At 37.5% G+C, this 22,023-nt stretch overlaps 1 pseudogene; it reads right to left on the bottom strand.

The window, feature by feature from the left end:
* Positions 1-1,117: 1,117 nt before the first annotated feature.
* Positions 1,118-19,877, bottom strand: LOC147491752 (protein SKU5 SIMILAR 14-like; annotated as a pseudogene).
* Between the last annotated feature and the right edge of the window lie 2,146 nt (positions 19,878-22,023).

The raw sequence follows: 22,023 nt of genomic DNA, 5'->3' as shown, positions 1-22,023 counted from the left end.
GTAATGTAATATTTAATTAGTTATGCATATGACAATGCACTATGCAATGCACTATTTTTGCTATAATGGAATGTTTTTGTTATATGCATTGTCATTTCATGGATGTTTTTTATTTTGATATTAGATCAATGATGGATTTAAATGTAATGTAAAAATTTCTATTTTGACATGTTGCTTGTATGTGAAGTGGTTATGAAATTAGACGTGAATTGGTGTTATGCAATGGTATGTAAAACAGGGTTATATTTGTCAAATAACCATCTATAAGATGTTGTATGTTTGTTTTTTCTTTTTCTGCAAGTGCTTATAAGAGGAACTTAAAATAAAAAACAAACCAGTTTATAAGACCCACTTATAAGACCCTCTTATAACTGAAACCAAAAAAAACAAATAGGCCCTAAACATATCCAATTAAACTGATTTTTTGTGGAGGTGTTTTTCATTATATGATGTATGTCTCTACAAAAAAAAATTAGTCCTCCCTTCATCTTGTAAGTCAACTTTTAGGAGTGGAGTAATTTTAGAGTCACTATAAAGTGGAGTTCATATAACCATTCCCTAAAATGAATTCATCAGATCACTTGAACATACTTCTCTTAATTGTTTGGGAAGGAACCATCAATACTATGCTTTTTCTGGTTCAATGTTTCTAATCATTTTATATGTTCAGCACATTTGACTCCTATGAAATTCTATTGTGCCGATACAGCAAGTACCAAACATTTCAAATGGTTGAGGTTAGATCAACTGGCGTAATGCTCCGTTGGATTAATCCAAGATTCTGTCGAACTTCAGTAATAATCATGTACTTTACCAAATCAAAATTGCTCAATCGCTTCTTGCGTCTTCAAGCACACTAGAAAACAATACGAGACCATATGGTAGTAAGGGATTATTCTGAATAGTAATAATAATGTTTACATCTATGAAAAGATTCTTGAAATTACAACATTTCCAGAAGAATTAAAGCTGAAGTTAGGATAATTCTGAAGTCCTAAATAATGAAGTTTGCTTTCATATTACTACATTGTTCAATCGAGGATAAGACTTCTACTACTCATTCCTATTCCAACTTACATAATGGAGTGTAGTTCCTTACCGCCAGTTCTGAAGTAACCTATACAGGTCTAGTGCTCCGACCAGTGGCCCTGCTGCAGAGAAGGGCATTTCTGGGAATAGGGTACTCATCCCTGGTTGACTCACCAGGTGAGTGAACACGTAAGTAGAATTGTTGTCCAAGGCATAGTACAAAATATCAGGATATGATTATTTATCGATTTCTGATTTATGTATATGTATCGTGGATATATCTCTCTTTTTGGGGATATTTGATATTATTTCATATGCAAATATCGTGGATATATCCAAAATATCGACAAATATCGTGAATATTGTGGATATTTCTTAATATATCATGATACATTATTTATATTTATTTGAAATATAATGGTAAATATTAAATAAAATTGTTACATATACAAAATATCTCCAAATATCGCAAAATATCCCCAAATATCGCAAATATCGTTGAAATATCGCCGATATTTGCAGTCGTATATATCTCCGAACATATCGGGATATTTATATATCTTTCTCTGAAATCTGAATAGATATTGACAAATATCGTGATATATCGGGATATCTTGTACTATGGTCCAAGGTAACCATGAGCCCATATTTCAGATCTCAAGTTCCACATTCCTGCATTATCAAATGCAACATACACAACTGTCCAGGAATGGGGATATGCCTGTGATATCGAATTAAGTGAGTGAGTCAGCTAGAGTTAAATTATTAATGCTATTTAGCGATTAATTTACTACTTCAATCTTGGTCTAGTACATATACAAAATTTATGTACGGGCACTTTATATATATATATATATAAAAACTGTCTCGAACAAGTTAATAAGCGTAAATTAAAAAATTGTTCAAGACACTATATAAGTTGTTCAAGACATTATATAAACTGCCCCACGAACATGTCCATTAACGGCATGTCCGTTTAAGAAAAAGCATGAGTACATATACCTCTGAGGCTCTGACTCCTCTGACTCTGGTTAAACATATTGTTTTCTGAATGGGTGGCAATGAAAATATCTTCCACTTTATGCTAAATGCAAATATCTCACCTGTATGGTACAACAGGAAATTGCATCTCTAAGATTGTACTGCCTCCTACTATCTGATGTCCACATCCCTATATCCATCCTACAATACAAAAACAAATTGTCTAGAAAAAAAAATACATTCATGAATATATTCATATGGAAAATGACGCGTAAAAAGGGTCACCACCTTGATATGAACATTCTAAATTATAAACAAGAGTTTGATCATCCACTTATTGCCCACAACTGGCTAGATCTTTATGTGTTGTGTTTCATTGAAGGATAGTTCAAATGGAAATTATCCTAGCCTAAAATGTAACCTGTGTGCTACTTTAGAACAAGATGCCAACACTTACCCGACTACAAAAGCATTATAGCCGTCAAGGTGCCAGCTCTGGACTGTATCGTCATTGTTCTCAAACACAATTTCCACAAATGATCTAAAATCAGCAACCATAACTGATGTCTCAAGGCGCATTCCACCAAAAATAAGATTATCTGGTATGCTTCCTAGACGAAAACGCCTCCAATATTGAAGTAATCTGCAAGTTTCAGTGGCGTATCAGGTGAGACAAAAGAAACACCGTTTATTCCATATCTGCCCCTGCTATTGATAAAACCTGCAGAGTTTGCCAGCCTAATGGTTCGAGTGACTCTGTTACGACCATAGTAGTATGAACCTTGCGGGTTTAGCCTAGGTCCACTAGCAGTTAGGTTAGTCCTGTGATACAACATGAAATTTGTGCTCAGCATTATGAGAGAGTTTTGAGAGGACATTCTAATTTAATAAAATAAGAACTTCAGAACTTTCTCAGAAAATGTTTTTTTCGTTAAGATAGTATCAAAGTAGCTACTACATATATAACACCAATAAAAAAGTAACCAGAACCTCTTACCCTCTTAGGTTATAAAACCAAATTTTGTTGATTTTTTTCTATCAAATCCCAAGTTTGGATGTATGTAAACTATTTTGAGCTTAACAAATGTGTGCAGTATTATCTGTACTTATTAGCAAAAAACAATTATGTATATCTATTGTCAGTACTCAAATGACTATAAAACAAGGACACACCGGATAGAACGAGCCTGATTGAGAGAAAAGTCAATATCATTTCCACGAGCAGTTGGGATTGGGCCAGAAGCTTGACCAGGTGAATTACTATAGTAAAGAATGCCAGTGGTGGAGAGAACTGGAGATGTAAAACGAGTTGAGACAGCAATGTAGTAGTCTTTTGCTGGTTGATCAGCTTTTACTAGAACTGAGTAAGACTGACCCACATGAACATCAAGCGATGAGTACGTAGTCTGCACTGTGTGCGTGCCTTCTACTTCCACCAGCTTCATCGCATGGCCTTGAATCCTGAAGTTGAGGGAATTCTGTAATCCGACATTTGATATCCTGAACCTATAAGTCTTTCCTGTGCCACAAGCACTACCATAGTTAGATTTTCTGACCTTGTAGAACTATAGAATTCGAATTAAAAATTCTTTTACTTCAATGTATTTGAGCCTATAGATGTCCATTGAAATGGTCATATTCTTATTGCCTTATGGACGAAGGTCCACATGGTACATGCTAACTAAAGTCCGATTTGCACCAAAGAATATAATTCAAGACCGGGAGTGTTTTAATTTGTGATCTATCCATGTATATTCATAGAGACAAGTCTTTTGATCAGGTGCTACTGTGTCATGTTCTGTTCGACATCCTCTTAAGAACAAAGTCATTTCTCTAAATGATTATGTTTGCAAATTACATAATAGTTTTTCTTATTTCAATTGCAAAAATAGCGTGAGATCGATGACATTTTATAAGACGAATGTAATATTTTCCCTAACTCTTGCCAACAAGAGACATTCCTAGTGTCAATAGGCAACAATGGATGATAAGAGAACTGAATACCTTCCTCGACCCTAAAAAATGCACCATTCGGTCCACGTCCATTGATGAGGATTCCCTCAGGAGAAGCAATCCTTCTACCTTGATCTAGTAAATCTTTCAAATGCTACAACACAAGTACACTTCATCAACATATATGATACCATCAATAATATTCCGACACACAAGGATACATAACCTTTAGTATTTAACAGCATCGTGTTATTGATTGTTTAAACTGATACTTCCAAAATGTTTTGGAAAAAGAGAATCACCTGGTTATTATACGTGTACCAATCTCCAATCAGAACTGTGTAATCTCCGGAGGGTTCAGGGAAAGGGACTGGAATCTGTGGTCTGCTAAGAATCCTGATTCCTCCAAACCCGCAGGCAGCTTTGTGAAAATTTAGAGATGGGAAGTAGAAGAAGCTACCAATCTGATCCTTCACCTGCATAGTGTAGGTGAAGTTCCTCCCTGGAGGAATCGGACAGTTTGTCCCATAAACTCCATCTTGCCATGAATTTTTTCTCTGTTGAATCCCGTTCCTATTAAACCATAGAAAATCTAAATTAAGCATTATGTATTATTTAACTAATTACATGCACAACTTTATTTCGTTTCCTTTTGGTGATGTTGTTAAAATTCCATTCCTTAAGAAGGGACATGACAATCATGCTGGCAGTCAAAATCTATGTAAAAGATGTGTAATATGTTGGGTTGTGGAACCGTCGAGCTTTGCTCGGTGTATCCAGATGCCCGCGTTCACGATTTTTCTGCTTTGGAGGGAGGGCTGCTGACGACCCGCTACTGGTTGGCTTTGGAGGAGGCTGACCTGCCCGGGTTATCGAGTCGGCGACCAGCTCATGCATGCTTTTGAAATTTTCACTGATTTTCGAAATTTCGGCCCAAAGCCCATTTTCCCACCTTTTTTCTATGTGTACCTATATAAAGAAAATAGAATAGGGTTTTGAGACAACTTTTGAGATATTCATTTCTTGGGTATTGTAGAAGCTCTATTGAGCTAGGGTTTGAGTGAGGCCTCTTATTCTTGATTCTTGTTACCTCTTGTAAACTCTCCAATCTTTACTATAAAGGAAACTCGGCTCTTGTGTGGATGTAGGTAACATTTACCGAACCACCTAAATCTTTGTGTCTTTTTGCATTATTTATTTCCTTATTTATTGTTTGCTTGTTATGGGTGATGATAAATTAGTGGCTTTGCTTGTTTGAGTTTGTTGTGATAACTATCAAAGTCTTGGGTGAGTGATTTCATTGATGTGATCTCCAAGTTGAAATCATTTGGGATAGAAAGTAGCTAGATTGAGGTGTGACTTTCTAGTGAAATCTCCCAACAAGTGGTATCAAAGCACGATTTTGAATCATTGGAACAAGGTGTGTGAGGAAAGACGTACTCCACCTTTAGCATTGAGAACTAGGTGTTTGAAGAAATTCCTCTGAGAGATACTCCATCGTTGTGTTGGTTCAAGTGGAAGTCATGACAACCGAAAAGGAAAGCTACAAGATAGAGAAGTTTGACGGAACAAACTTCGGCTATTGGAAAATGCAAATCGATGACGTACTCTATCAAAAGGATTTGATGGAAACATTGATAAGTGAGAAGCCCGATGAGATTCCGCAAGACAAATGTGATTTGCAAGATAGAAAGACATTGACCACAATCCGATTGAGTCTCTCGAAGTCGGTAGCCTTCAATATTAAAACCGAGAAGACGGAAAAGTCTCTCATGGAGGCACTTACTACGATGTATGAACAACCCTCGATCGCGAACAAAGTCTATTTGATCACCAAGCTATTTAGCATGAAAATGTCGGAGGGGACCTCCTTCAAGGATCACCTAAATGAATTCAACCAAACTAAGGACCAATTGGAGTCGGTTGAGATTACATTTAGTGATGAGGTGCTAGCTTTGGCGATACTTGGACAATTGCCTCCAAGTTGGAAGGCGACTATGGCGACTATTAGTGGCTCTGCGGGAATGACCAAGTTGAAGTTTGAGCACGTTGTGAGTATGGTTAGTACCAAGGAAATCCGGAGACAAGATTGTCCGTCATCTTCGGGGTCAACTTCAGGGTCGGCATTGAGCACTGAAAGTAGGGGAAGAAAGTCAAACAGGAGTTGTAGTAAGAAAAAGTGGAGGGGGAGATCGAAATCTCAAGCCCCCCAATTGCAAAGTGTTGAACACAAACCTCGAGACTTAAGTGAAGTTGTATGCTACAACTGTGGTAGGCCTGGCCACTATAGTCCCAATTGCCCGGCACCAAGAAACAACAACAACATTAATAAGAACAAGAAAAAGAATCAAGAAGCTAATGTTGTTGAGATGGTAGACGATGCCTTGATATGTTCGATGGAGCAAAAGAAGGAGTCTTGGGTACTTGATTCCGGCGCATCCTTCCATGCATGCTACCTCACATCGAGAGTTCTTTGAGAACTACGCCGAAGGTGACCTTGGAACGGTCTTTCTCGGCGATGACCAACCTTGTGACATTGTCGGCAAGGGTGACGTGCATGTCAAGATGAATGGCTCATCATGATTATTGAGGGACATCAAACATGTTCCGGATTTGAGGAAGAATTTGATTTCTGTGAGGCAATTGGCAAGTGAAAGATTTGTTACAGTCTTCACCAGTAACACTTGGAAGGTCTCGAAGGGTTCAATGATTGTTGCAAATGGTAAGAAAGATGGTACTCTCTACGTTACTACACATAGGTGTGAGTCGATTGCCGTGGTACATGGCAAAGAGGATCTGAATGTTTGGCACCGCAAACTTGGTCACATGAGTGAGAAAGGAATGAAAATCCTTCACTCTTCTGGTAAACTCCCAAAGTTACAATCGACTGAAATTGACTTCTATGAGAACTGCGTATTTGGAAAGCAGAAGTGAGTGAGTTTTCAGAGAATGGGCCAGACTCTGAAAGCTAGAAGGCTTGAGTTGATTCATACAGATATCTGGGGGCCAGCAAATGTCTCTTCACTTGGCGGAAAGTTATATTTTGTGACTTTCATTGATGACCATACTAGGAAGGTGTGGGTCTATTTCTTGAGACATAAGTCAGAATTATTTGAAGTGTTCAAGACTTGGAAAGCCATGGTTGAAAATGAGACAAGCTTGAAAGTAAAGAAGCTGAGATCCGACAACGGTGGAGAGTATAAGGATTCAGGTTTTAAGAAGTACTATGCTGACAATGGCATCAAGATGGAAAAGACTTTGCCAGGGACACCTCAGCAGAATGGGGTTGCAGAGCAAATGAATAGAACACTGACAGAGAGAGCTAGGTGTATGCGTACACTAGCAGGCTTGCCCAAGCAATTCTGGGCAGAAACTGTTAGCATAGCAGCTTACCTGATCAATAGAGGACCATCAGTACCTTTGGACTTTAAGATTCCAGAGGAAATGTGGAGCGGGAAGGATGTGAACCTTTCCCATTTGAAGGTGTTTGGTTGTGTGTCCTATGTCCACATTAGTGACCAAGCTAGAAGCAAGCTTAATGCTAAGTCATTAAAGTGCACCTTCATCGGCTATGGCAGTGATGATTTTGGGTATCGCTTTTGGGATGATCAAAATCGGAAAATCATTCGTAGTATAGATGTTGTGTTTAATGAGAAGGTGATGTACAAGGACAGAGATGAAGCACAAACCAAGGAATCGGGTACAGAGAGTGGCACAGAGTATGTTGAGTTGGAAAACTTCAATGTAAGTCGTGGTATAGTGGGAGCCCCACAGTCAGAGGATGACAGTAGTAGTGACTCAGAGAATAGTGAGGATACTACACCACCGAGTCCATCTCCACCTCGTTCCCCAAGGAAGACATCCATGCCATATGTACTGAGTACGAGATATCCGCCCTCCACCTATGTGAATTACTTTCTACTTACTGATAGTGGCGAGCCTCAATGCTATGATGAAGCATTGGAGGCGAGTGATGCAAGCAAGATGAGATGAAGTCCCTCATCTCTAATGGCACGTGGGAGTTAGCCAAACTACCCATGGGCAAGAAGGCTCTACAGAACAAATGGGTGTTTAGAGTCAAAGAGGAACATGATAGTTCCCAGAGATACAAAGCGAGGCTAGTAGTCAAGGGTTTTCGTAAAAGCGGTTGACTTCACAGAGATATTCTTCCCAGTGGTGAAAATGAATACTATTCGGTCAGTGTTGAGTATTGTTGTAGTGGAAGATTTGTATCTTGAGCAGTTGGATGTTAAAACTACCTTCCTCCATGGTGACCTAGTTGAGGAAATTTACATGCAGCAACCGGAGGGTTTCATCAAGAAGGGTAAAGAGAATATGGTATGCAGGCTCAGAAAGAGCTTGTATGGTTTGAAACAAGCCCCTAGGCAGTGGTACAGGAAGTTTGATAACTTCATGCAAGGAAATGGCTACTATAAGTGCAACGCTGACCACTGTTGCTACTTCAAGAGGTTCGACTCCAGCTACGTTACCCTATTGCTATATGTTGATGATATGTTAGTAGCGAGTTCTGATATGTCAAAAATTGGGAGATTGAAAGAGAAGTTGGCAAGTGAGTTCTCTATGAAAGACTTGGGTGTAGCGAAACAAATTCTAGGGATGAGGATCATAAAAGATAGGCAGAAAGGTATTCTGGAGTTGTCTCAGGCTGAGTATGTTGAAAAGGTATTGAAGAGGTTCAACATGGGTGGTGCGAAACCAGTTTGCACACCTTTGGCAGTTCACTTCAAGTTGTCTAAGGAACACTATCCCAAGACTGTTGAGGAAAGCAACTTCATGGTTAAGGTACCATACGCCTTTGCCATTGGAAGTCTTATGTATGCCATTGTTTGCACGCGTCTGGATATAGCCCAAGCAGTGGGAGTTGTCAGTAGATTTATGTCTAATCCTGGCAAGCAACATTGGGAAGCCGTGAAGTAGGTATTGAGATATCTGAGAGGTACTACAGAGAAATGCCTATGTTATGGAAGGGGTGTTGTGAACCTGCAAGGGTATGTGGATGCCGATTTTGCAGGTGAGGTAGATCGCAGAAGAAGCACTACTGGTTATGTCTTTACAGTAGGTGCTACTGCAGTGAGTTGGATTTCTCAGTTACAGAAGATCGTTGCTTTGTCTACCACAGAAGCAGAGTATGTGGCCGTTACAGAGGCAAGCAAAGAGATGATTTGGTTACAAGGATTGATGGAAGAGCTTGGGATGAAGCAAGAGAGAAGTGTGTTACACAGTGACAGTAAGAGTGCTATACATCTTGCTAAGAATTCCTCCTTTCATTCTAGGACCAAGCACATTGGTCTCCAGTATCATTTTATCCGATCTCTGTTAGAGGATGAGGTTTTGGCACTTGAGAAGATCCAAGGGAGTGAGAATCCGGTGGATATGTTGACTAAGACCGTGTCTACTGAGAAGTTGAAGTTGTGTTCAACTTCGGTAGGTCTTCTTGCTTGAAGACCATAATGGATGAGCCGAGTGTTTCATTAGTAAATTGGATTTGGATTGAGTTGTTACAATTGAGATGTGATGTGTATGTAAAATCTCGAAGGTTCCAAGTGGGAGATTGTTGGGTTGTGGAACCATCGAGCTTTGCTCCGGTGTCTGTATGCCGCGTTCACGATTTTTCTGCTTGGAGAGGGGAGCGCGACCTGCACCCTAGTTGGCTTCGGAGGAGGCGCGGCCCGCGCTGAAGTTACTGGAGTTGGGCACAACCCACGCTTCGGATTAGCGTTGGCAGAGGCGCGACCCGCGTTCATGCCTTCCGAAATTTTCACTGATTTTCGAAATTTCGGCCCAAAGCCCATTTTCTCACCTTTTTTCTATGTGTACCTATATAAAGGAAATAGAATAGGGTTTTGAGACAACTTTTGAGAGATTCATTTCTTGGGTATTGTGAGAGCTCTATTGAGCTAGGGTTTGAGTGAGGCCTCTTGTTCTTGATTCTTGTTACCTCTTGTAAACTCTTCAATCTTTACTATAAAGGAAACTCGGCTCTTGTGTGGATGTAGGTAATATTTACCGAACCACCTAAATCTTTGTGTCTCTTTGCATTATTTATTTCCTTATTTATTGTTTACTTGTTATGGGTGATGATAAATTAGTGGCTTTGCTTGTTTGAGTTTGTTGTGATAACTACCAAAGTCTTGGGTGAGTGATTTCCTTGGTGTAATCTCCAAGTTGAAATAATTTGGGATAGAAAATAGCTAGATTGAGGTGTGACTTTCTAGTGAAATCTCCCAACATAATACTACGTAATACTACTCTGTTATGCACAACCAAAGTTATTAAACAAAATCGAAAATAGTTGAGTGACCAACACATCCATTCACTATATTGATGTGTGGGGTAAGGAATATATAGCTTCTTACTACATTAAAGTGCACACTAGCATAAGTAACAATGACTCTGAGGATTATTCCACATTCAGAATAATTTAAAAGATTTTTGGACATGCTTGAAAGTCCGAAAAGAGACTATCGAGATGATTGGAACACAACATACATACTCATGGAACATAGTTGAATTAATTTATAAGACTCCTTACCAAGAAAATAGGAAAGGCTCATGCAAATTATTGAATACATTTATGATGAGATTGTCATTAATTGGTAACTGAGTATATATCAGGTCCAGGGAAACGTCCATTGATAAGTATCCCCTGCAATTCACAGCAATAAAAAATAATTATGTCCTACTACTCAAAACCAATGTAGTTAAGGCGGCCTAGGCGCGCTTAAAGCGCAAGGCGCACTTTGAGTGCCTCGCCTTGACCAAAGTTGAAAAGGTAACATAAAGGCATCGTTTTTTGTGATTTTTGCACTTTTGTCGGGCTTGAAGCATAAAGGCGCAAATTTTATCAACTTTTACAGTTTTTTCATTTTTTTTACAATTTTTGCTATACGTGACACATTTACACTCGATCCAATTGTTGTATGATATAAGAAATTGTACAAATTTAGTAAGTTTCATTGTGGAGTACACTTTAAACTTAATTTTGACTAGTTTTTGTTAAGTTGTATGGATTGAGAGAAGACACAAAGATAGATTAAATTTGAAATGAAGTTTTACGGGATTCTAAAATTGAATCACGTGTTCTATTTTATGAAGAACTCATTTGACTCAATTCAATCGGTTCATTATTTTAGTTTATTGAAGTTGAGCTAGATTGTATTGAGAGATACGAGTTTTATTTTGCTCTTTACTTATTACTTAAGATTTTTCTTTTAAATGACTACAATAGTTTTATGTTTACAATCACATAAAATTAATTTTAAAGTTTGGCTAAGCAAATCAGTGATAATTCATGTCATATTTAATATTTATTTTATTTTTTATTTGATATATCTATTTTTTTATTACTACGCGCCTCACTTCAATTAGGCGTGCGCCACGCCTCGCGCCTTGCGCCTAAGGCACAAAAGGGTGTCGTGCCTTAAGTGCGCTTTAACGTCTTTACTACACTGCTCAAAACAACAAAATCTCTTAAAACAAGTACAAGGTCTATACAAAAATTTATATATCTTACAAAATGCTAACATGTTGACTGACTCCAAGAGGAACAATGTTACCATAAGAAACAGTCCAAGTGAAATACTTATAAAGATCTTCAGCATTAACAACTACAAAGGCAACGAAACATACAATCAAGAAGAAAAAAGCATTTCGCTTTATATTTAGCGACATTCTCCAATATTTTGAAGGTTAAAACTAAGAAGTGTGTGAAGACATCATCAGAGCTGGTTCCGGTTCTACCCTATAGCAAAATCAAGAAATAGGCTAGAGAGTCTCGTTTAAAAAAAAAAACAACTCAAAAGCCCTACCCATAATTTTTTTGGGTTTTAATACCATGCATTGTTTTTATCCGCCACAATTGTTTTTTTTATAGAAAATTATAGAAAATTTTTAGAATCTAAGCTTTTGACTCGAGACCATGCCGCCACATGTTATTTTTTAATATAATTTATTCTCTTTTTCATCTTTCCAAGATAGCTAACTGTAGATAAGATAACTACCAGAATAAAATTGAATAAAATAACTACTTATATAAGATAACAACCAGAAGAAAAAATAAATAAATAATAAATAAATAAAATAAAAAATAAATAAATAAATAGATTTGAATAGAATTTAGTAAAAGATACGTGTATTGCTCCACAAAGTAAATAAGAGACCCAAGAAGAGCAACTCGTGTTTGGCTTGGTACGTTTGAAACTGTTGAAGATGCTGCCCGTGCTTATGTCAATTCCCGCTTCTCCTCCTAGTTACAGAAAAAATTTGTTCTTTTTTTTATTTGATTATAATTTTTGATAATTTGATACTGATCAAAAAGATGAACAGTGTTTACTTTTGTATATCCATTTTATTGATCAAAATGTACTATTCTTTCATTTATTATTCGAATATTCTATGTTTCTTTCTTTAAATTTGCAAAACTGCCAAGGCCATTTCAGTTGTAGTAGTTCAGTTCTTATATATTGCTATTTGATAATTCTAATGGTGTATTTAATCTAGGTCACTCATAACAGCAAAAGGTACTGGTGTATTGCTCCACAAAGTACTGTCCAAAGGCTAGAACCCTGGAGTAAATAACTTAAATATATGTTTTAAAATGTTGAGTTTCAAAATAACTTAAATACATTTAAAATTTATGAATTTTTTAAGAGATTATGAGAGAGGAAATCTTTCACATATTGTAGGAGTAGTTGCAAATAATTAAATAGGGTAATTTTGTCCATTTCTTCAAAAAGTGGTTAAACATGTGTCAAAATTATAGTTTTGGTCAAACTTTGGTGTAAAAACTAAAAATATTATGTTTCTGTCTTAGGAGTCCAAAAAAAAATTTAACAGACTCCCTTAAACTAATTTTCTGTAGCAATTAGGGCCTGCAGTCCAAGGGGCCCAATATATCCTAGCCCACCTACAATCCTATGTCTATTATTGTTTTATTGTGGAAAAAAAGTTTACTATTTGTTTTTCATTTATTTTAATCCGTTAGATAAACGGTTTTACAATGGAAAATTGGAAATTAAAAAATCGCATTAAACCCCTTCGTTTCCCTAGCGTTCGCCTTCTCCAATAAATAAATACGCACGCCTTCATAACTAAGAGCATCTCTAGGTGGTGGTAGCATACTCTTCATATTTGAAGAATGCTACCACAGAAACTGGTCCCAAATTTCTACCAACTCTAGGTGGTCGCAAATTTCGACCGCAAATTTGATTGTAGGGGCCACCACACGCGCCATTAGTACTGGCGCGCGCCAGTACCAGTGTCGCGCGCCATTGGTACTGTCGCGCGCCAGTACTAATGGCGCGTGTGGTCTAATTCCAAAACAACCCACGCGACATTAAGAGTGGCGCGCAACCATTCCAAAAGTAACCCACGCGACATTAGGAGTGGCGCGCGACAGTACCACTGGCGCGTGGTGCTGGTCAAAGTCAAAAAAAAAAGTGGGGCGACATTTACAATGGCGCGCGACATTACTAATGTCGCTCCGCATCCGCATCCAAATTGCCAAATTTGCGAACAAAAATACGAACAAACAGGTGATGCGACCACAAATACTACCACCTAGAGATGGAATTTCGGCAAATTCCGACGCATTCCTTCAAATTTGAAGGATGCGACCAAATATAAAGCCACCTAGAGATGCTCTAATTAAACTTCTTCAACACCCTATGACAATTTATCAAATTGAAGCCAGCACTTCAATATTATTTCTATAATTCTTTTGTCTTATTTAGTTTTTCTATATTGTTTAATTTGGTGTAAAACTCTCTCTCTCTCTCTCTCTCTCTCTCTCTCTTGTGTAATTCTTTGTTAAATAAATTTATTGAAATTTCAAGTTTGTGACATTATTGTTTGGCCATGATCTGCTATGATGTTATAAGTATAGAACATTTTTTTATTCTTCTACTCTTCCTCATGTATTTATGGTGTTTTGTCTTAGATCTCTATGTATGTGAGGATCTCCCTCACAACACTCCTATGTTTTTACTTCACTTTGTATTTATGTTCTTTTTATCAATAAAATTCAATTAAAATTTTTTTGTGAAGAGACTATTCAAAAAAGAATAAAGAGGATCAATTTTAACCATAATTGTTATCTTATAAAAAAAAAATGTTTGTGGGAAAGACTATTCAAGAAAGAAAGAAAAAATGTTAGGATCAATTTTTAAAATAATTGTTATCTTCTAAATCTTTTGTTAAATTATAAAAAACAATGTTTGTAGTGGACTATTCAAGAAAGAAAAAAGAAAATGTTATGATCAATTTTTACAATAATTGTTATCTTTTAAATTTTTTGTTAAATAAACTAAGCGTTTGCATTCATATGAAATAACGTAAACAAATAATATCAATCTATAAGATGTAACAATTTTATTGGAATTTTGCTTAGGGCCCCGATTGCCTTCAGCCGCCACCCCTGGACATCATAGACAAGAATTTAGTAAGTGGTTAAGAAAAATGGAATGGAAGCATAGAGATGAAGGTGAGCAGTTGAAGAGTGTGCTTTGTGTGTATGAGAGAGTGTGTGCTCTTTACAAGGTTTAGTTTTTAAATTTATGCCCCTTGCTTCTTGATGACATGCAGGGATGGTTGTGATCAAAATTCAGGTACCAACTTACCACACTTTGGACATTTTTCTAACTTCTTGTTTTAGCTCTCTATCAAACTGTCACGTTCTTGCGCGCCCAATTGGTTTTGACTTGTAATCTATGCTATCAATATCGGGTATCTCGGCCGATTAATCACGTATCTTGTAAACCGATTAGTTTTTATCGATTTTTTAACTTTTTCTCACCAAACCAATTTAATCACCGAATTGACCGATTAATCGGCCGAGATGACCGATTTCTCGCTAAACCGATAAAACAAATTATTGAAAATATCGGTTCCCCATAAAAAAAAAATACGTAAAATTAACAAATTGGATTCTTAACCATAATAATAATAATAATAATAATAATAATAATAATAATAATAATTAAACTCAATCAATACACAAAGCTAAGAGTTTACTTATTTTCCCCTCCTTTAACGAAAGTTAAATATACAAATTATTGTATTATCTCTCTAATAAATATTATCGCTTCTCAATCCTCTTATTCTTTTAAATATTTAACGTAATTTTAGTGTTTGACATATTTGTAGTACTCCAAAATTGAGCTAGTTAGATATGATTATGAGAATTTGATATTTTTTGTTGTATATCAGACACTGTTTAAAAATATTTTGTATGATTATACTATTATATATTTTGAAAACGTCAAATATATATATCCAATATAACCGATTAATCGCATATCGTTCATCGACGGATTAGTTTCGAAAACCAGATAAAATATGCTTCAGAATCTTCTTTTGGGTTGGAGGGGCACCATGTTATGTTATTGGCACAATGTACTCATATTTTTTCCTTCTTTCCAGCTCTTCCAGTCTATTAGGAGATGTCTGTTGCGAGCTACTGTTAGCGGTTTAAAATTAGATGTTATACAGGCATACAGCAACATCCATTCTCTCTCTACCGAACGGATGCTTAGAATATACAGTACGCAATTCCATTCCTTTCTTCACCGACTGGATGCTTTATGCTTAGATGTCATATAGTGCACAACATCCAGGATGGAATCACCAATATATCATATTCCGATTACCATTGTTAGCAATTATGGAAAACTAGAGACATGTAACCAAGATATAAGTGACTTAAAAAGGTAAAATACCAACACTGTTCCTGCTTGATTCTTGCGTCTTTACAAAGCATTCTGTGCACGGAGTCAAGTCATTGGAGCACCTCCTCATTTATTTTGGAGCACCTCCTCATTTATTTTGTGAAGGTGACGGTGGCCGCACAGTAAGATGGTGATGGACATTTGGAATTGAAAATTTACCACTAACCGTCGAAATTTTGGCACCCTTTATCTTTCTTTAAGGTGGTGTTCGACTTCTTTCTTTAAGGGTAAACCATGCAGAACTTCTTTGGTGACAAGAAGATTAACCAATTACATGCATATCCTATACTGTTCCAGCTGTTAAAACTTGATGATTCTGGATTCTCCATCTCTCCTGAGTGCGGGCTAAAATTATTTCAAAAGGAAAATCTTCATTCAGAAAACTGGTGCATTAACAGAACGGAATACCGATTTCAACACAATTTCAACGCTGAATCCTGTTAAATATTGGCATTTTGCCTACTGAATACTGACACTGGAATCGGTCATCATTTCTCTGAATATGGGCTGACATTATGACAACTAGGGTACAACAACTAATGGATGGTGCTCTGAGCGTGAAAAGAAAAGAAAAATAAGATGCAAGTTACAACAATGTGCAAGACATCAGCAGCGTATCAGTTCCGACTGACAGACCTAGTACTCCCTACATGATGTGCATTGCCTCATTCACATTTGCTTAGTCCATCTAACATCTCGGCAGATGCCAGAGCCTCTTCCAAGACCATAGGAGCTACTCAACCCTAAATGTCAGTTGCATTCATCGCCAGTTTAGGAATAGTACGAGTAAAGTAGTAAGTGAACCTTCTGACGTGAATCTGCTCAATCACACTCACCATTACTCGTGAAGCGATTCAGCCACAGAGTATTTCAGATCTGCCACATGAATAATTTCAACCATTCTACTCTAGAAAGATGCAACTCTCAGATGGTGGACATTTCTGACGGCCTATTTTAGCCTACTTCTCTTCTCTTAACGGTGCCTCAGTTTCTTCCGTGAACTTAAGAAAGCCTCTTGCTCATATTTTTTATTCCTTTCACAACCTCCCAGATACTTCATCTTTCAAGTCAACGTCAGAGTGTAATCTTAAACTTTCTTTAAAAAAAAAAAAAAAAAAAAAAAAATCGTAACCGAAAAAAGAATTTCTCCAGTGTATTGGGCTGCTGTGTTCTGTTATTCTATTGAAACCTAACAGTTACACAGGTAAAGACGCAGGTGCTGGATACGCACAAAGGGTTAGCCAAGGTGCACAAGTGGAGGAGCAGTATCTATGCAAATATCTATAGAATAAGGCAACATCGAAAAAAAGAACAGATCTCAAATTCAATACTGTCCAACTCCATTATTCTCTTTTTTTCCCTAGGTGCCAACTCAATTAAAAAGGCCTTCCAAATACCTGTGCTATAGTCAAAAATCCACAAATGATGTTGACTATCCTGCTCAAAATCTTCCCTAACCGGGATAGACAACCAAAGGTGACCACCAATATGATGAGATCCTTAGCAGAATCAAGAACTACCTAACGAAAGCTTTAAAAGAACAACCAAACTGCCACATGAGCAGCGGACTCTTACTTCAATGCAAAGCAGCAAGCAGTGAGTATATTTAAACCATTGAAGCGCAAAGTTTCTTAATGTATGTTTTCACAATCAAACCATAAAATGATTAAGTGAAATCCAATCTCTCTATGACTAAGGCCTAGTCCTCTGTATTAGACGGTTTTCCAATTCCTTGACCATAAGTTTAGTTCTTCAGAGGAGAAAGAACTTACTAGAAAACTAAACAACAAACTATCACCTAAGGTATAAATTAAAGTGAAAACTGAAGATGCCCCAAATTGATGAAGTTGGTCCCTAAATCATTCACTGCTTGCTATCTAAGATAATAATGTGGCCTACCTGATAGAACTTAGTCGGACCTTCATTGATTTTCAAAAAAAGAGTATATTACTACTGAATCCACTACCATGAGAATCTAAAGAAGATCTCTCTAAGTGCTATTTCAAGGGACATGTGAACTGAAAGAAATAGTACGATTTTCAGAAAATCGTTTGACTACTTTAATGAACAAATATATTGATCTCGAGTCAATCTAAAACGAAATGCACTAAAGTAATATAGTTGAGCTGTAAAGACAGACTAAGCTGTAATACAATTTGCACTCTATTCTTTGTCCAGTGAACACAGCTTACTCTATAAACTCGAGCCAAAACATGCACACATTAACTCATCCTATTCTATAAAAAACAATTAATAACTGTAACCTAATAGTAGCATTTGAACAAATACCTTAATCCATTCTATCATCCAACGCCGAATGCAGAAACAGTAAAATAAACAACACATATCACAAAGATAAAAATTATTCATGTCTAACATCAAACGATAAACCAAAGAGAAACACATAACACAACTCAAGCCTCCTCACCGGAACCAAAGAGAACACGAAGCCTAGAAGCAAAAGCACCAGTAGGATCATTAGCAGCTTCATCAAGAAGACTTTTCTTGATACTCTCCATTCTTCCTTTAAGTGAATCATATTCTTCTTTAAGATAAAAATTATCTTCTTGTAGATTATGTATACGATATTTCTGCCCTAAAGAACGCATACTTAGAAGTAAAATTCCAGTCATTGCAAAGAACTGAATGAAACTGTCTTTTCTCTTAATTGCATTGGCTATTAGACCCAGTGATTTTTTGTTTGATGGTGTTGACGCCATTGGTATGTGTGGGCTCAAAAATCAAGTGATGTGCAAGAACAAGAAGAAGATGGGTGTAGGATATTTGCAGACGCATCAACAAATTATTTACTATTTATAGTCAAAAGGTGTGGGTGAAGATATTGAAAACTAGGGTTATTTACTATTTGTATGGATATCTATCGCAGAAAAACAAAAAGATTCATTAGAGCATCTTTAGCAGTGATATCAACCTAGCATCAAGAATTTAGTATTTTTTCAACTTCAGGAGAACTACATGTTGATGAAAACACCAAAAAAATATCAAACCAAACACCAAATCAACCAATATTTGGTTCCAGATTTGGTGCTGTATCAAATCACTCACGCGGGGCTTGGGCTGCTAAATGGGCTTCTATGGTGCGGTTTTGGCAAAACCGCGTGGGCTTGGGCTTCAATGGGTGTGGTTTTGCCAAAACCGCGTGCGTTTTTTTTGAAAATTAGAACTGTGGTGCATAGAACTTGAAAAATTATGAGTTGTGCATAGAAGTTAAGAAATTAACAATTGTGCAATTAAAGAAATTAAGAATTGCAATTCAAAATCGAAAAAATTAAAGAAATTAAAAACCTATGATTATGATTATGCAATCCAAAATCTATGATTATAATATAATCATATAATATTCAAAATAATCCAAAACCTATCATATTACATCAAATTTATTTAGCTCTCTTCTTACGCCCCTTACCACTCGATCCCTCTCCTCTCTCTATTTGGACGTTCCGAAGCTGCTCCTCTAAGTTCCTAATCTGATAATTATGATCTTCTCTGTATGCACGGAGGTTAACTACTTCAGCCTGAAGTTCCTCATATCCCTAATGTTGTTGCGTGTACACTTGTTGTACATCCTCATACGCTTTCCGAGTCTCGTCATACGCACACTGGGATTGCTGATATGTCTGAGAATATGCCTGCTCTCTTTCTTGGCTATAATGATACAGGGCAGTCCTCATCCCATCAAACATAAGAACACGGTTCTCATATCTTTCTAGAACCTCGACCCTAAAATCCAAGAAAATACGATTGTGAGTACATATTATATATATAATGAAGAAGATAAATAAAACAATTAAACTCACCATGGTATATTGATCAATATGCGGCTCTAACTCAGAGAAACGAGCATGAGGAATGGAAATATAAGTAGGCTCCCCATCAGGTCCACACATGGCAAACATCCGAGGATTCTTGGCGGATTACCACGATCGGGCCGATATGCATTCGAGGTTGTGGGTTGTAAAACAAGCGTGGCGGATGAGGAATACGTAGCTCACGCCTCATCCCTTCCAGCCCACAAACTCGAAGTTGCTAGCCCGACCAACAGAGGAACAACAAACCCACCATGGATCACGGTTCCACTATCTATAATCTTGATCAGCGCATCGCTTTCAACAACAAAAGAAGACGATCGGCCAAGGACCACCACCGCATGAACTTCATGAACTTGAATTCTACCCCACGACTTTGCATCACTAACATCCGGCATGGGAGCACATGGAACTCCATAACGTCCGGTCATCCGCCTCCAACATCCTGTCGCCCGGTACCAAACCCAGCGATCGCGTCGCGGCAAAACAACTCGCGGACGTGACAACACACAAGCATGTCTGCATTGGATCGTCAAAGGCGTAGACAAACTCCAAGGTCTCCACTCGAATAGATGACAATGATCTAATATCAATCGAAGCACGAGCCATACGGATATTATTCCTAATCGCCATCCATTACGAGTCAAGTGAGATACGACCAACTAGCAAATCTAGGGCGAAGTATCGGCAATCATGTCTATGTTAGGACAAAGACATAGAAAGTACTCATAAAACCAAATCTCTAAAAGTCCCGTGAATCCTGCAATCTGAGGACTTCTATTTCCGAATGTTTGTGAAGCTTTATCTAACGCGGATATCAATGTGGTATATACTGAGCTACCCAGGTCATAATCTCTCATAGTATGCAAATTAGATACATAAGCATAATATCTCAGTCGTACCATAGAATGACTATTGGAAAACAAAACATGCCCAATAAAAAACATCAAAAAAGCCCTAACATATCGTCGGCACCCTCACTACCCCGGTAGAGCGATCAAAGCTAACTCCTCGTGTATCGGGGATGCAAGAGGGGTTCCATATATGCGATCTTAATATGAGATAGCTTAATCCCAGAAGAATCATAAGCATCCGCACCCAAACGAGGAAAACTCATAAGCATACTATCCATATTCTCATAATTTGTATGAAAAGGTATCGGTTGGCCTATACCGATACTCAACCCAGAAATCATAGTGAAGTCTAGTGGTGTGAACCCTAACTCCGCACAAGAAAAATGAAATGTATGAGTTCTACTCCACCATCTTTCTACTAAAGCTATGACCACCTGCTTAATGCCTTTTCATAATCCGTATCAATCAAAATACCCAAAGGTGTATACAAAATACTATCTATAATATGTACAAACTCATCCAAACTCCTAATAACCTTCCACCACTCTCTAACACCAAGTAAAGCCGATCTAACTCGGTAGTCAACAACATCGATATTATAAAAAAAAATAATACGCAAGATAAGATAAATAATTAATTGGTCCAACTCAACTAATTAATATTCAAAATATTTAATCAAAACTAATTAATTACGAGTATTAGCCATCGCGACACTTTCGACCGTGTTTTTTGTATCACATTATAGAAGACACAACTTCCATATCAAGTGCTTCTCCAGGTGCAAATTGCCAATCGAAGTCGTTCATCTGATACTCCAGTACATAGGGATGTCTATCAGTCGGCGCGACATCCTCAGGTTCTTCTTCCCCACTGTCTTCTCCCCCACCGTATTCTACTTCCTCAGGTTCTTCTCCCTCATCGCCAATGTCGTATGTGTACTGCTAATCATCACCGTCAAAAGGTTCAAAATGATCCATATCAAATTTTAAGAGTTTAGGTAGGTTTTTTTTTTTTTTTTAACTAAGGAGAGGGTTTTATAATTGTGAGAAGAGGTGAAAGTGACTGAACCGCGCGGCTTTGGAGTTGTTTATATAGAAGTAGCACGCAGTGTTCTGAACACCGCGCGGTTTTGCCAAAACCGCGTGGGCTTGGGCCTGTCAGTTGGGCTTTAGTGGCGTGGTTTTGGCAAAACCGCGTGGGCTATATGGCGGGGTTTTGGCAAAACTGCGTAGTTGCTTGGTGTTTTTTTGATGTTGCTCCTAAAGTTGTTTGGTGTTTTTTTGGTTGCTCTGCTAAAGATGCTCTCTTTAGGAGAGACACTTTCCTAGCATCAACACCAAAAAAACACTAAATTGTTGGCAATTTGGTGTTTTTTCATCTTCAGTAGAGTCACATGTTGATGAAAAAAAAAAAACACCAAATCGGCTAAAATTTGGTTCCAGCTTTGGTGCTGTATCAAATCTCTCACGTGGTTTTGGCAAAACCGCGCGGTTTTTCCAACACTACATGGGCTTGGGCTGCTAAGTGGGCTTCTATGACGCGGTTTTGCCAACACCGCCTGGACTTGGGCTTCTATAGGCGCAGTTTTGCCAACACCGCGTGCGTTTTTTCTAAAAATTAGGAATTGTGAAATTA

This window comes from Coptis chinensis, chromosome 6, assembly GCF_015680905.1.
Source record: "Coptis chinensis isolate HL-2020 chromosome 6, ASM1568090v1, whole genome shotgun sequence".
In the NCBI taxonomy this organism is placed as follows: Eukaryota; Viridiplantae; Streptophyta; class Magnoliopsida; order Ranunculales; family Ranunculaceae; genus Coptis; species Coptis chinensis.
This window is presented reverse-complemented; position numbering and strand designations above follow the sequence as displayed.